Here is a 14,214-nt window from a genome sequence, read left to right on the forward strand (position 1 = left end):
GCAATGCTAGCCTGCTGTGGCGGATCCATCACTGCCACATCCCTTGGATGGAATCCCAGAGTGGGGGCTCATGAGGGAGCAGACACCCTTGGGAGAAGCATTATAAATAAACTGCTGGAAGGAGACTCTTCCAGACTTCAGAGCTGGCCTTGTGGCTTGGTATTGATCACTGCCGCTACTAATTATTCTTCTGCCTAGAAAATGTGCTTGCTTTTCCTCTGTCAACCCTTTGTCCTCACCTAACCACACAGGACCCCACTGCCCTTGGCAAAATTCATCATCCAGGGCTTTCTGGCAGCCAGCCATTTCCAGGGACCAACACCGCAGGGCCTAACGCATGCTCACCCTCCATCTTGTGTCTGACAATTGTCCTGAGCATGGCAACTACAGCCCCTGAACTATTCTTCAGCACTGCTCAAACCTTGCTTGGCACGCCCCATTCCTGTTTCTGAGTCTATGAATCCCAAAGGCCAGAAGAAGTCAACTTCATTCATACATTATAACCTTCCAGAATGTTTCACGGGATCCCCAGAGTCTTCCATTGCCAACTGGGGACAGAACAGAGGTACAGGCAACCAAGGACCAATATGTATCTTGCTATAGCTTCAGAGTTTGTTCTTTCTTTACGGAATTCCCAGGCTGGTTAGGTTGGATAATGGTTCCCAGGCCAAAAGCACTTGGAGAACTGTGTATCTAGCTGGGAATACAGAACACTTTCTGAGTCTGGGGGCTTTTTTGTGTTTAGGAAAAGGAATTATGTGGAGACTGTGGCAGGAGAGGTACTATATTTCCTGACTAACTCACAATATGGGAATTCTGGTTAAAATGAGATTTCCAAAGCATTTATCACTCTCCCACATATGTGCACTACACAGGTCTGTGTGGTAGACACTGTGACATAGCTCAGGTCTTTGTTGCAAGAGAGGTTATTGCCATTATCAGGTGTCTGCAGCCTTCAGCCCCTATAGCTACCATGCTCAAGGTCACACTCCTTCTGGTCAACTCTCAGATGGCCGCTGATTCAGTATGAGATCCAAGACCTACCACAGGGGCACAACATGGCCAGGTAGGTATGATGGGCCTCTCTGGGGGTCTTCAACTAAGTTATGGATTCATTGATCACACTTCCCAATCCAATCTCCTTCCCACAAGTCCTGTTGAGCCCTAGGCTCTTCCGGAGCACACCTCACATTTGAGGCCCCCTCAGCACATGCTCTCTGAGATATCTAGCCTCTGACAAGGTTCTTGGTGGGACCAGGGATTAGGAACTTCAACCAAAAATGTTGAGTACCACATGGCATTTCACACCCCTGGGTTTGGTAAAGGAATGAAACTCAAACTGGATGCTAGTGCTTCTCCGCAGGGGTACTTGGTCTTTGCACTCACATGTACTAGGCAAGGTTCATCTTTCACCACAGAAGAAGAGAGCCCTTAGGTTGGCTGGGTCATCTTCCTTGAAATTCCTACAATGTTTTAGGCACTGGGTCTTCTGTCACATCTGAAGGCCCTGAAGCACTTTCTTTGCTGATTTTCTGGGATGGCATCTCTCTTCCTGCAGTGGGAAGTCCCTATGGGCCAGGCCTAGGTGGAGAGCAATCAGTCAGGATCGGGGATATGATCGTCTCTATGATGAAGAGACTGCTACCTGCCCAATGTCGAGATCTTTGCCTTCTTTCCTGACTCTGGACCTGATGTGACAAACTTCCTCAAGATCCAGCCACCATGCTTTTCCTGCCATGATGAACAACATTGTCAAACTGTGAGCTGATGGGGGAAGTCCTTCTTTGTATGTGTAAATAAAGCACTGTTGGCCAACAGGGAAGCAAGATAGGTGGGAAATGTAGTCAAGGATAGAGGGTCACCATGTGATTCCCGGGAAGAGAGGATGCAAGTCTGCATTCTTGGTAAGATAAGACCTTATAAAAATACATATTAATAATTGTGGGTTAATAATTAAGTCAGAGCTAGTTAATAAGCAAATGGCCATCAGCCTTATAATCAATATAGCGTCCTGTGTGTTATTTGGGGGCTAAAGTGGCGATGGGACCCAAGCGACTAGTGGGAAGAATGCACGTTACAGTGAGCCAAAATGAACCCTTCCTTCCTGAAGCTGCTTCTTGTCATAGATTTTGTCACAGCAACAAATAATTAATATCCTTGCTATGGTCCCTTTTGCGTATACTCTAACCTTGAGACCTTGTTCCCTGCTGTCCCCTCTACCCTGATCAATCTTTGTTTAAGTCATTGCACAAATTCTGTCCCTGCAGAGCCGTCTCTGACTCTTAACATTGTGAGCATCCTTCTTGTCTGAAGATGCATCACATATGACCCAGTAACTGGCTCACTCCTCCAGTAGAACAGAAGTCTCAGGCTTTGCTCCCTTTAGTTCAATGCTGCGTTCCTCGGACTCAACAGAGTTGCCAAATGAACAGAATGAACAGTTTAATGTTATTTTTGATGCTATTTTCTTTCTCACCAGATGCATGGATTGCTTCATTTACTTAATTTCCTCCCTGTTGCTTAACATTTAGGTTGCCTCTGATGTTTTCCTAATATAAAAAAAAAAAACCTTTAATGAGCATGGCCAATACTCTAGCAGTTCACTTTAGTTCTCAGGATTTGCCTATAAAATTATGATGGGAAAATTAGTTCAATGCAATCCCATGAATATGCTGAAATCCAAAGTGGAGACCCCTGGAAGCTGCGTTTCCATACCTTCAAACTTCAGTGGCACCTTGTCCAGTGAGCAGTCACAGGCAGATCCAGATGAAGAGTTCTCCCTTCTAGACCCTGAAAGTGCTCACCTTCCTGTGGGTGGGACCAATAGTTCCTCACCCCACATGACTTTTCTCAGCTTTACCTGCCATGCTGGGCAGTACTCTTCCATTCTGACTTCCCAGCCAGACTCTAGGAGAGTTGTGCATTTCTTATCTCTTGTGCCAAACACAAAGCATGGCACACCCTACATGATAAACAAATATTTGCAGAAATGTCCTCAGAATTCATTCCCAAGTGACTAGAAGAACCCTTGCTTGGTGATTCCTGTGATGAGAATAAAGCAGCTAGCTGCCTCTCCTCTACCACAAGGAACCAGACAGAGAGTCCAGTAGTATCTGTGGAATGCTGTCAGATTGTTCCAGATCCTTCATTCCTATGCTTGGATTCCTTTCCATCTCACGGATCCTGTGAGGTGTCTTCTGAGCTCAGTTGCTGCTCTGGGGACACACTGTTGCAGGATATGAATAATTGAACAGAGTGAATTAGAATGATGGATTGTGGGTCTCAGGTGCTGAGCTGTTTGGAATTGCTGCTCCATGTGCTGAAATGGAGCCCCAGAATATTAATGATGTATGCTCTCAGTGATTGTATCTGGAGTATATCTGGAGAAGACAGAAAACCTAAGAAAGCTGGACCACAGTGCTTGGAGAGGTGCTTTCCTGAGTGAGTCACACCTCCCCTGACACCCGGCAGCCTCCTGGGCAGTAGTATCACAAGGTCTGGTAAACATAGCCCTGGTTACCAACATGTCTCAATCCTTGTGCTGAGATGGGTGTTGTAATAGTTAATATTGTTATCTTGACAGGATCTAGAATCCTGTCATTCAAACCTCTAGGCATATCTTTGAGGTAGTTTCTAGATTATGTTGAGTGGAAAGATCACTCCAAATGTGGATGCAGTATGGACAGCTGCCTCATACTGCTGAGACCATGACGCCCTTTCATGAGACTGTCCCCTCAAACTGTGACACAAGATAAGCCCTTCCTTCTTGAAGCGGCTTCTTATCAGTCATTTTGTCTCAGCAAGGAAAAGGGTGACACATACAGAGAAGATGGAGGGGTGTCAGAGAGGAATCTGCTGCTATGCAGTCCTCTTAGGGTCAAGGAAACAGACTCATAACTGGGGAGAAATGCACAAGGAGCTACCTTGGCACAGAACCAGAAGTGCAGGTTGCTGCAAGGCCTTAAGTGCTACCGGAGGAAATCTTTCTCATTATCGAAGACAGGATGGAGCCAACACCCACCAGGACATAGCAAAAACATTGTGCAACAGAATGAGTGCTGTTTTCCCACAAGGACAGGGTAGCTGTCAGAAGGGACCCAATAAGGCTGGAGTCCCAGAAGAGACCATACAGGCAGTTCCTTGAATGCTACTAGAGAATCAGTTACAACAATCCATATTTTTACTGTAGTAGTGATATTTCTTTAAAGGTTGTAGACTTAACTCTGTCTCAGAGGCAAAGCACTTGGACCTTCCAGTCTTGCTTCTCATGTTGGCTTCTGAGTGGGCCTGGAGTAGACTCTTCTATGGCTGTCTTTGTCCCATTGATGAAGGGTTTCATTTTTTTTTTCATTCAGGTGTCCCCTACTCATGAGAACGAATCTGTGTTTTTCATGAATTCCTGTGTGCTGAGGAACTATCCAAGTTACAGCTTCCTGGAACCTCTCCTTTCTCCAGGAATAGGTTTGGTATGGCCCAGTAGAGCTCAACTCTGTTTACTGGTATGTTGGTATCCTTGGCAGTCAAGGTCAGACGTCAGCATGACTGGATAAAGAATCCATGTAGACCTGACAATGCATTGCTGTGATATGTCTGAGGGTGTTCCTGGAGGATGCTTGGACCAAGGGAGAGGGATCCATGTTCAGTGGCTTCTCAGAGACCAGCAATAGTGTGATTTGTTTCTGCAGATTTGACTCTGCTCTTAGTGCCCAGTAAGGGAGACTGTGTCCCAACAGGGTCATTTCTGCCTTGACCTCAGAGAAGAACATAAATGGCAGGACCCTGTGTCCCTGCTGCACAGGAGTGACACAACTCAGATTCTTAGATCTTCATAGTCCCCTTTGATAAATGTGCAAGGCAAATCTCTGTATAGGGTAGACTCAAGTCTGCCCAGCCCTAGAAAAGATGATCTGAAAAAGGACCAGACAATTGGCTACCATGGGTTACTACCTACATAGATGCTTTCCTGTCCAGCCCAGCCTGTCCAGAGCCAGAGGACCTTGTTTCCACTCTCTGAACCTCTACTGTGGGAAGGTACTTACCTGTCCATATTTATTTCTCCATGTATCTGTTCATGTTGATTCTTCCCTAACCCTAGACAGTGACACCCTCAAGGACAAGGGTCACATCTTCCTTTCCTTTAGCTCTTCAGTTCCTGACACAGACACTGGCAGTGAAGTCTAGCTATTATGGGCAAATGTTTGCCTATGAAAAGAAATGCCTATTTATGTATTCATCTGGCCCTTCACACACTGCTCTGGGTACTGAGAGCAAGAGACAAGTCAGGCAATGTCCTGGATTTACATCCCAGCAGAAGAGAAATAACCGCAAACCAGCAGCAGGGTGCCGGGCAGGTGCTGTCTGCCCTGAGATAGCCTGCCCTTGTAGAAGAGCAGTGTGCTATTCTCTCATTGCTAATCCAAGAGTCTCCAACAAAGACAACGATGGCTGTGTCTGCAACCAAGCTGGCTTGAATCTTTCAACAAGAACTCCATGTAGGTATAGTTCAGTGCAGTTACCAGTACCTGCAAGCTGAGTATCAAATATGCAGATGCATGCAAACAACCCTTTCCTTGAGGGACTCACTGTTCCTAAGAGCAGACATTAAAGCACAACATTTTTTAACACAATACAGAAGCACTATAAGAGCTAAAGGTGCTGAGGGGCATAGGGGACCTTCAGGGAGGCTTGTGTGGGACTCTCTTACTCAGATGAGCTTAATGACCAGACGGAACAGTGAATGTCAGTTTTAGAAAGTTGAGAATGTTTGGTTCCTGCTCTATCTTTCTCCACTTTATTCCCTTGAGATAGGATCTTTCAGGGGCAAGGTTGGCAGCCAGCATGCTTCAGCAATCCTCCTGTCCCCAAGAGCCTCTTCCTAGCATGAGCTTACAAATGCACACATAGCCACGCCTGGCTTTTTACCTGGGTGCTAAGGATTTGAACTCACATACTCATGCTTATACAAGTGGTCTTAAATGCGGAGCCACTTCCCCAGCCTGACATTCTTGTTTTTCATGCCTGCCATACTTTCCAATCAGAGTCAGAAGCTAAACCCACAAGCAAAGCTTCTTTCCCAGTCAGCTCCCAACACAGCAGTTAGACTCAGAGACATGTGGAGGTGGGTTGTGGTGAGAGAGTTGGTTAACTCTGGATGTACGGGCTGAATGCTCCCATTGGCCCAACAGTAACAGTCAGAGAGACAAGAGCCTGTGAATGCAGATGTACACTTGAACTTACCTCTCCATCACACCCTCATCAGCTCTCATGATCTGAGCGATGCCCTGTGATAAAGAGCCAAATGACCATTGCTGACGGAAGAAAAGTTAAAGTTGGCCCAAATCAACTCACCGAATATAGCTGGCATGGCATGATGGTGGGCATTGGTGTCATGTGCTTGTCCTTCCTCTGAAGGGCAACAAAAGGGCTGGGCGATGAGAGAGCCTTCGAGCGTGGGGCCCTGTTTTCTCTTGATGCTACACATATGTGAAGGCATCTTCAGAGCGGGACTCACACTAAGGACCCCATTTCCTTTATTATTCTATTGGTTTCTGGTCCATTTCCAAGGCATTGTCTAGAGAGGAAGACATTTGGGCACCTGAAAAAGAAGCACCTTAATTGTGTGCCGAACCATTTCCAGCAGGGCTGGAATCCTCTTCTGCTGCTCTGGGAAAGTGGCTGAGAGCGTTGTGCAACCTGGCTGGGTTTTCTTGAGTTGGAAGAAAATACACCAAGCAGTATTGCAACCCTAAAGAGTGCTTAGTGCCAACAGAAACAGTCTCCAGCACTGCTGTCACAAGGCCATCTGCACACACAGATGTGCTACCAGTTCCCAGAACACATGCACAGAGTGCATATACACAGCATGTAGCCTAAATGGTAGGAAACATGGAGGCTGGGAAGGAAAAGAGAGATAGAAGGGATGGTGAATAATAAAACATAAGAAAGGTGCTTTCAAGAAAACAATTTCCTAAACACAAATACTTGGATATGGAAGATCTAAAGGCCGTGAGTCTTTAGGAACAAGAATCCCATATGGAGATGCTGGAGTTATGCCCAGAGCCTTGAAGAGGTCCTGCAGAGGTCCCGAGGTGAGGCTTTGGCTCTGTAAGCCCAACATTGCACAGCGCTGACCAGATTTTTTTTAACAGCCTTACAATGCTAAGTTCCTCTGCAGATGTGATGTTCCCACTGCCTCAGGTCTCTGCACTCCAGCGCCAGTCACCTCCTGCCCTAGCCCTTTGTTCATGGGACACAGAGACTCTGCCCTCTGCGTCATGGCAGCTTCTTGGTGAGCCTGCCCTCTGTATCTTTCCCTCTCAACTCTTCTTTATTCTCTGTTTGTGGCCACAGTGCTCAAAGCCACAGAGCTGAGATTTCATCTATTACTCCACTGAAAAAAAAAAAAAGAATGACTTTGTGTAAAGGCCCTGGAGTGAAAGCTGTGGTTTTTGAAACAGATAGATTTCTGAATGCAGTAACTCAGATACCCCTGAGCAAGCATTTGGGAACAATCTGTCCTGAGCCCGTAGGTGCCCCAGTTGTGGGCTGCCTAGTATTGCCTTGGGTAAGGTAGCCTGTCTCTAGCATCCTCGGATGGACAACCTAAGAGGGACAGGGCAAAGGGTTTCCACCATTCTGAGAACTGTTTCCCACATGCCTTTCCTGGGATACTGGTTCTGTAGTAGCCTGAAAATAAGCTCCAGGACCTAGTGGCACATGAGTGTAGCCCTAGCTACTCAAGAAGAGGAGGATTGCAAGTTCAAGCAACTTAAGGAGACATTAAAGAAAACAAATAAAGCTAGGTGGTGGTGCTCACCTTTAATCCCAGCACTCAGGAGGCAGAGGTAGGCAGATCTCTGGTAGTTTGAGGTCAGCCTGGTCTGCAGAGCAAGTTCCAGGACAGCCAGGAGTACACAGAGAAATCCTGTTTTGAAGGAAAAAATGCTTGGGATATAGCGTAGTGGTAGAGCTATATTTCCAGCTGTTCCTACTTAGGGGACAACCTTGGTTTCTATTGTGAGTCAGTTGATCCCAGTTAGGGGCCAGTCCCCTTATGAGGCGATCGGCCTGAGAGGTTCACTGAGAATGTTAAAAATAGCTAATCCTAACTTGGTGAGTTTAGCCTTGAAAAGGGTTCAGGAGTCCCAGACTTAGAAAAAGACTGCTTGTGTGATCACCATGTTTAAGTGTAAAATTGAACAGCAACTGACCCAGAGTTTAAGGCAGAAAGGAGTCAGAACGAAGGCACCAAGTGCCAAGTTTTCATTCTGTCTCAGTTATCATCTAGCCCACGTGAGAAGTCAGCACTTTCAGCAGAAACAGCATTATGTCCTGTTAACATTTATAGATGTAATCAGTCAGAATAGGGTAACGCTGGATTAGGATGGAACCACAAACTCTTGTCTATATAAGAAGAGGGACACAGAAGAGACAAGCCCATGTTGGGACAGACACAGAACAGAGTGATGGAGTTGTAAACAAGACCTGCAGGACACCACCTGAGCTGGGGAAAGCACACAGGACAGCAGGCAATAAAAACTAACCAGAACACCATGTAAAAGCTAGATGTGGTGGCACTCATCCATGCTGAAGGATACACGTAGACCTCTGGAGCTCACTGGTTAGCAAACCTAGCTGAGCCAATGAGCTCCAGAATCAGTGAAAGGCCCTGAAAACAATAAGGCACTGAGCAACTGAGAAAGACATCTGGTGTCAACTTCTGGCCTCCACACACAAAAATGAGCTACATCTGCACACGATTGCATGAACACATGAATATACTGCACGCACGTGTGTGCAAACACGCATATGCACACACACACATGAGTGCATGCTCTCTATATCTCTAACACACACACATACACACACACACACACACACACACACACGCACACACACACACACCTTGCATTTTGTTGCTGCATCTGCAGGCACCACACCTTATTTAATCCTTGAGATGCATACTTGGGTTATCAGTGCTCTCTTGTCCAATCAGATGCTGAGGAGACATCCCTGTGCACTCTTCCTATCACACCAGATACATTTCATTTCTCTCTTCAGATCTACAAAAAGAAATGGAGCTGAGCAAAGTTAGGTAACATGACTTGGAATTCTACCAAACACAGACAATTGGAGAGTTCATTACAGGTTTTGTCGATAACACATAATTGGCCTGTCTGCAGCCATAATTAGCTTTGTCACGTGGCCAAAAGGCCAATTCAGTTCCACCACCAGCTGTTGTTTTGGCTGAACTGACAGTCAGGCATGGCCACATGAATCCCAAGATCTGCATATGAGTCAGGACTGACATCTAAATTTATAGGGGTAAATGCTTGAACTGGGGTCCCCTGTGGGGTTCAGGCAAGCGGCCTAACAATGCAGGGAAGCCTAGGAATCCTGGGTAAAACACAGCATCTTAGCTGGGGAACTCCTAGGGATTTTAGTTCCAGGCTGTCTGTTTCTCAGCACTGGGATCTGGTTTCCATAACTCTTCACTCTGCCCTACTGAGGTTTAATTGTTTCCTTTCTTCCCATGAGCCCAGGATTCTGCTCCTGTTCCTCATGGCTTCCAACATTAGGAGAGTACCATGGTTCCTTCAGTCTCCATCCTTAGCATTGGAATAATCCACAGTACCTGCAAGCTACCCCATACCCTGCAACTCCTTGTGCTTGGGAAGTCTTCGTCATAAGGCCAAACCATTCCCTTAGTAGACATACATGACAGGCACAGGCTCTTCTTATGGTGGGAATGGTGACTCCTGGTTAGTCTATGAACTTTGAAACCCAAAAAGTATGCACCCCACCCACACGCCTCAGGGAAGACTGATACAGATGCCATAGCCTTTCCATATCAGTGAATGGGGACCCCACAGTACCAAGGCAAACACCAACTGCTCAGTGTCCCCAGATTTCCAGCATGCTTGGAACATATTGGGGCCCATGGGGTGCTTTCTTACTGACTCAATGGAAGTGGTAATGAGTTGTTATGGCCCTCGACTACTTACTGACACCTCACTTCTAAGTCAAGTGTGTCCTCTGGGAAGTTCTGCTTCTTCTGATGGACTCTGCATTCTTTGGGGAGGCGGCCCTGGTGGTGGATCACTGTTCTGTGACAGTGGAAGACAGGGTGCTGAGGCCACTGTATTGCTGCTTGGGGGCATTTGTTTCTGTGTCCAGCTTGACGAAAGTTTTGGGAATCCTTCAAGGGACTCACTTGAAGGCTGGGACAAAGCACCTGTCCAGTAAAGGCTGGTGGTCTCCTCTCTATCCTCTTGTCTTTTTGTTTTGCTTCCTGTCCTGGGAGGCTGCCAGGAACAGGGCTAAATTCTTAACCAAGGAAGGACACCATAGAACCGCCTTGCTGTTCCGGTGAGGCTAGTTATCATGTGCAGTCTGCATTCATCTTCCTAAGTACGAGGGCTGTGAGTCTGCCTTTTCCTTAAAAAAAAGGAAAGAAGAAAGAGAAATTGATGATTTTTAAGAACTGTAGAGCATATCGGAGGCATTTGGAAAAGCCTGCCTTTCTGTAAGCTCAGGATGGCAATTTAATTAGTCTGTCATACAAGATCATTAATTTATCAAAAGCCCTGAATTCTACATGAGACAGGTTATTAGTGGGGGACACCACTGATGTTATTCTTTATAGTCAAATACACAGAGCTTGCCAGGTTCCAAACAAATCACGTTTTGCTCTCTTGCCAAAAGGAAAATCTATTTCTTGATATTGTTTAGAGCAGAAAACTATTTATTGATTTAAAAATACAAATGAGTAAAGCAAGTCCCCAAACTCAGCTATAACATGACAGAGAATAAAAAGGAGTAAGTGGAAGTCAGCAAATACAAAAGAAGAAAGAAAAAGCATGAACTCAGAGTTTTAGAAGGAGGCTTCCAGAAGCCCTGACAAGGCTCGCATAACAACACAACAGCATCCCTTATTCAGTGAGGGAAAAGGAAGAATTGATTGTTTTATTTCCTTCCAAGGAGGGCAGGGAAGACTGAACACCGAGTTCCATGTAAAATGTCCAGCTCATGTCCTCATCTACCGGGAGTGATCATTGGAATATAGGACCTCTTGTGAATATTGCCAGCTATGGAGGACCCTAAATAAGGATAGAATAATAAAAGCCATTTTAGTATTCCTACTGTGTTCTTAGAGACTAACACAGTTAAGTTTCTATTTCTCTGTGCCTGCTTATCTTCCTGTACAGCATACTTTCAAGACCTACAGTCCAGGCTCTCCCACCCTTCTGCCACCTGGCCTGCAGTCCAGATTTGCATCCTTGGAACATATCCTGACAAGACCAAGCTTCCTGCTTCACCTCTCCCACCTAACCCCACTCTGCCAAGCTTCCTGCTTCAACCACTATAAGAATCCTTGTGAGAAAATAAAATTCCACAGCTTGATCAGAAAGCCTGTCTTGCTGTCCATTCTTCGTGTCTCTTGTCCCTTTCATTCCATGTTCCTCTGGGCTCGACCTTCGTTGTGCCCTGCTGGCCAGGGCACTCATCTGTAATCCCACCTCTTCCTGTGAGATGGAAGGTGGAGACAGAAGAGTCACCCAGAAGCCTGGAGTGCACAGCCCAGCAGTGGAAATAAGAGAGACCTTGCCTCAACAAGGTGGGAGCTGAGGATCGACCTCTGAAAGCTGTCCTCCAACACCATGGCACTTGCAAGCCACAATACATACACACACACACACACACACACACACACACACACACACACACACACACACACCACACACACCACACACACACACTAGTACTCAATAATTTAAACTTCAGTAAAAGTATGACACAGGTATCACAGTGATTCAGACTGTAGGGTGGGATTGGGACCATGAAGATGCTTGACGAAGTGGTGGAAAAATAAATTTGTCCTTGTTGCGTGGCCCCAAATTGTCTCCTAGGGTCCATCAGGTGGTGCAAACAGACAGACAGCACCACTCCCTTGGAAGAGTGGTGGAGGGTACAGTCCAGCTCCATCTTCATAACTGCGACTGACAGAGGCATCGGCATCTTTCAGAACCGTAGAAGGGCTTTGGAGCTGTGAACTCAGTGATTCAGACAGAACCCAGTCCTAAGCACATTTATGCGTCACTTTCAGACCAAAGCAAATGGTTTTAAAGTTGTGTATTTGTTGCTTCTTTGTTGTTAGTGTGACAAAACACCAGACAAAAGCAACTTAAGGAAGAAAGGGGTCATGGTGAGTCACTATTTTAGAGGACAGTCCAGCATGAGGAAGGCGTGGTGGCAAGATGGTGTTCGAGACAGCTTGTCAAATTGAATACACATCGAAGAACCACAGAACCACGGGCGCTGGTGCCAAGATCATTTTCTCTTCTTTGTTACTGTGTTGTATGCGATGTGAATGTATGTGGGCACATGTGCCCCAGCACATGTGTGGAGGTCAAAGGACAACTTCGTAATGTTGGGTCTCTCCATTACCTAACTGAAGTCAACAGGTTTGCATGGTCCATCTCTTGCCCTCTGAGCCTCCTCCTTTTTTAATCAGTTCACTCTCTTGGACCAGAGGGTGGTACAACCCACATTCAGGTTGAGTCTTCCCCTGCCAGTTAATGCCCTCAGGAAACCCCCTCACAGACATGCCCAGAGATGTGTCGCCATGGTGATCCTAAAGCCTGACAAGTTGACAGTGAACATTAGCCATCACGACTTGGTCGCATCTCTTGTATACCAAAGTGGAACCCTCCTTTTCATCTGGATCCTTCTGTCTCCTCTTCTTCGTTTTTGCCAAAATCTACTATCTTGGTTTCCAAGATGCCTGGACCGCTGTGTCTTCTGCTCACGCTGCTGTCAAGCACGCACTTCCTCTTCTCCTTTCCAGAGCGTCCTGCGATACAAAATGGTGCATGCGCTGTCTCTGCTGTCGCTTTAATTTGCTCATTTATTACTTTCTTCTGGAGACCCTGGAGTCCATTAACCTTCTGTTCAGTGACATCTGTCTTCTAACATAAGCATGTGGCAGAGAGCTTAGGAGCCAGGGCTGGGAAGTCAGACCACCTGAGACACTCCAGGCTTCTCTGTGTCCTAATTGCATACGTTGGTTAAACTCCACTCCACTTTCCTTTCACGTGAGTGCAAAATATTGACTATTCGGTGTGGCTGCCAAAAAGATGGGGTGAACAGGTGATATGTGCTTAGGAAACGGCCAGGCAGAGCATTAGTGACATTTAAGAAAACCATTAATAAAATCGAAGGAAGGTTTTTAAGAATAACAGAGAACACGAGGGAATGAAGCGAGCTGCTGGTCCTGGGGCTGCAGAGCTTGGGGCTGCTTCTGACTGTAACTTGCCCACGTGCTTGAGCTCGAGTTTGGGCTTGGGTTCAGGGTGGCAGTTGGACTTGGACTGGGTTTGTACTTGGGGTTGGGTTTGTCTCCTCAGCCCCCCACCCTGCTGTTTACATGCCACTCCATAGAGACTCAGCGCATCAGGACAGAAGCCCCCGCCCCGGGCTGAGGCTGCTTGGTACCCTGGGAATTACACAAAGTAAAATGCAGGTTATTGCACACACAGGGCTATACCTGCTTATGGCAAGGCAAGATGCAAACATGTTCTCATCCACTGCTCCTTCTCGTGGGATAAAGTGCATGTGGGGTCATCGGACCCAGTGTCTGTGTAAGAAGTAACAGCACACTCCAACCCCTTGCCAGTCTTTACCACCATTTCCCTCTCCCCTTTCTCTTAGAATTCCCAACACAGATTTTTTAATGCATTTAATTTACATTTTTAGTGGCCAGCGCTGCAGGGTTTTGCATGTTTCCCAAGATAATATTGACTAGTGTGAAACAGCAGAATACCAGCCTTCTGGGAAAAGGCCAGGGGAACCAAAGTGGACTTAGGAATCAGCACTTCAGTGAAGGCAGAGAAGCCTCTGCTTGGGTAGAAGAAAGGAGCTAGGTTGCTGCAGCCTTCGAGAGTGCTGTGTGCTTAGATGAAGAAGGGAGAGTATGTCTTTGTTCAGGATGTGCCTAGAGCAGGCAGCAAATGCACCCTGCAGGGAAAAGGGTGTCTCCCATGCTTCTGCCCCACCCTGGGATGTGGGAATCAATACTCCAGGTTGGGAGAAATAGCTTTACCAAAGGTACAGGTGGGCAGGATACCTGGTGGCCACACCAGCTTCTCAGCATCCAGAGTTGACAGTGTATTGCCTTAGAAGGGGCACTAAAGGATAAAGCTGTAGCCCTGCAGT

The sequence above is a fragment of the Mesocricetus auratus genome, unplaced genomic scaffold (assembly GCF_017639785.1).
Source record: "Mesocricetus auratus isolate SY011 unplaced genomic scaffold, BCM_Maur_2.0 Super-Scaffold_100013, whole genome shotgun sequence".
In the NCBI taxonomy this organism is placed as follows: domain Eukaryota; kingdom Metazoa; phylum Chordata; class Mammalia; order Rodentia; family Cricetidae; genus Mesocricetus; species Mesocricetus auratus.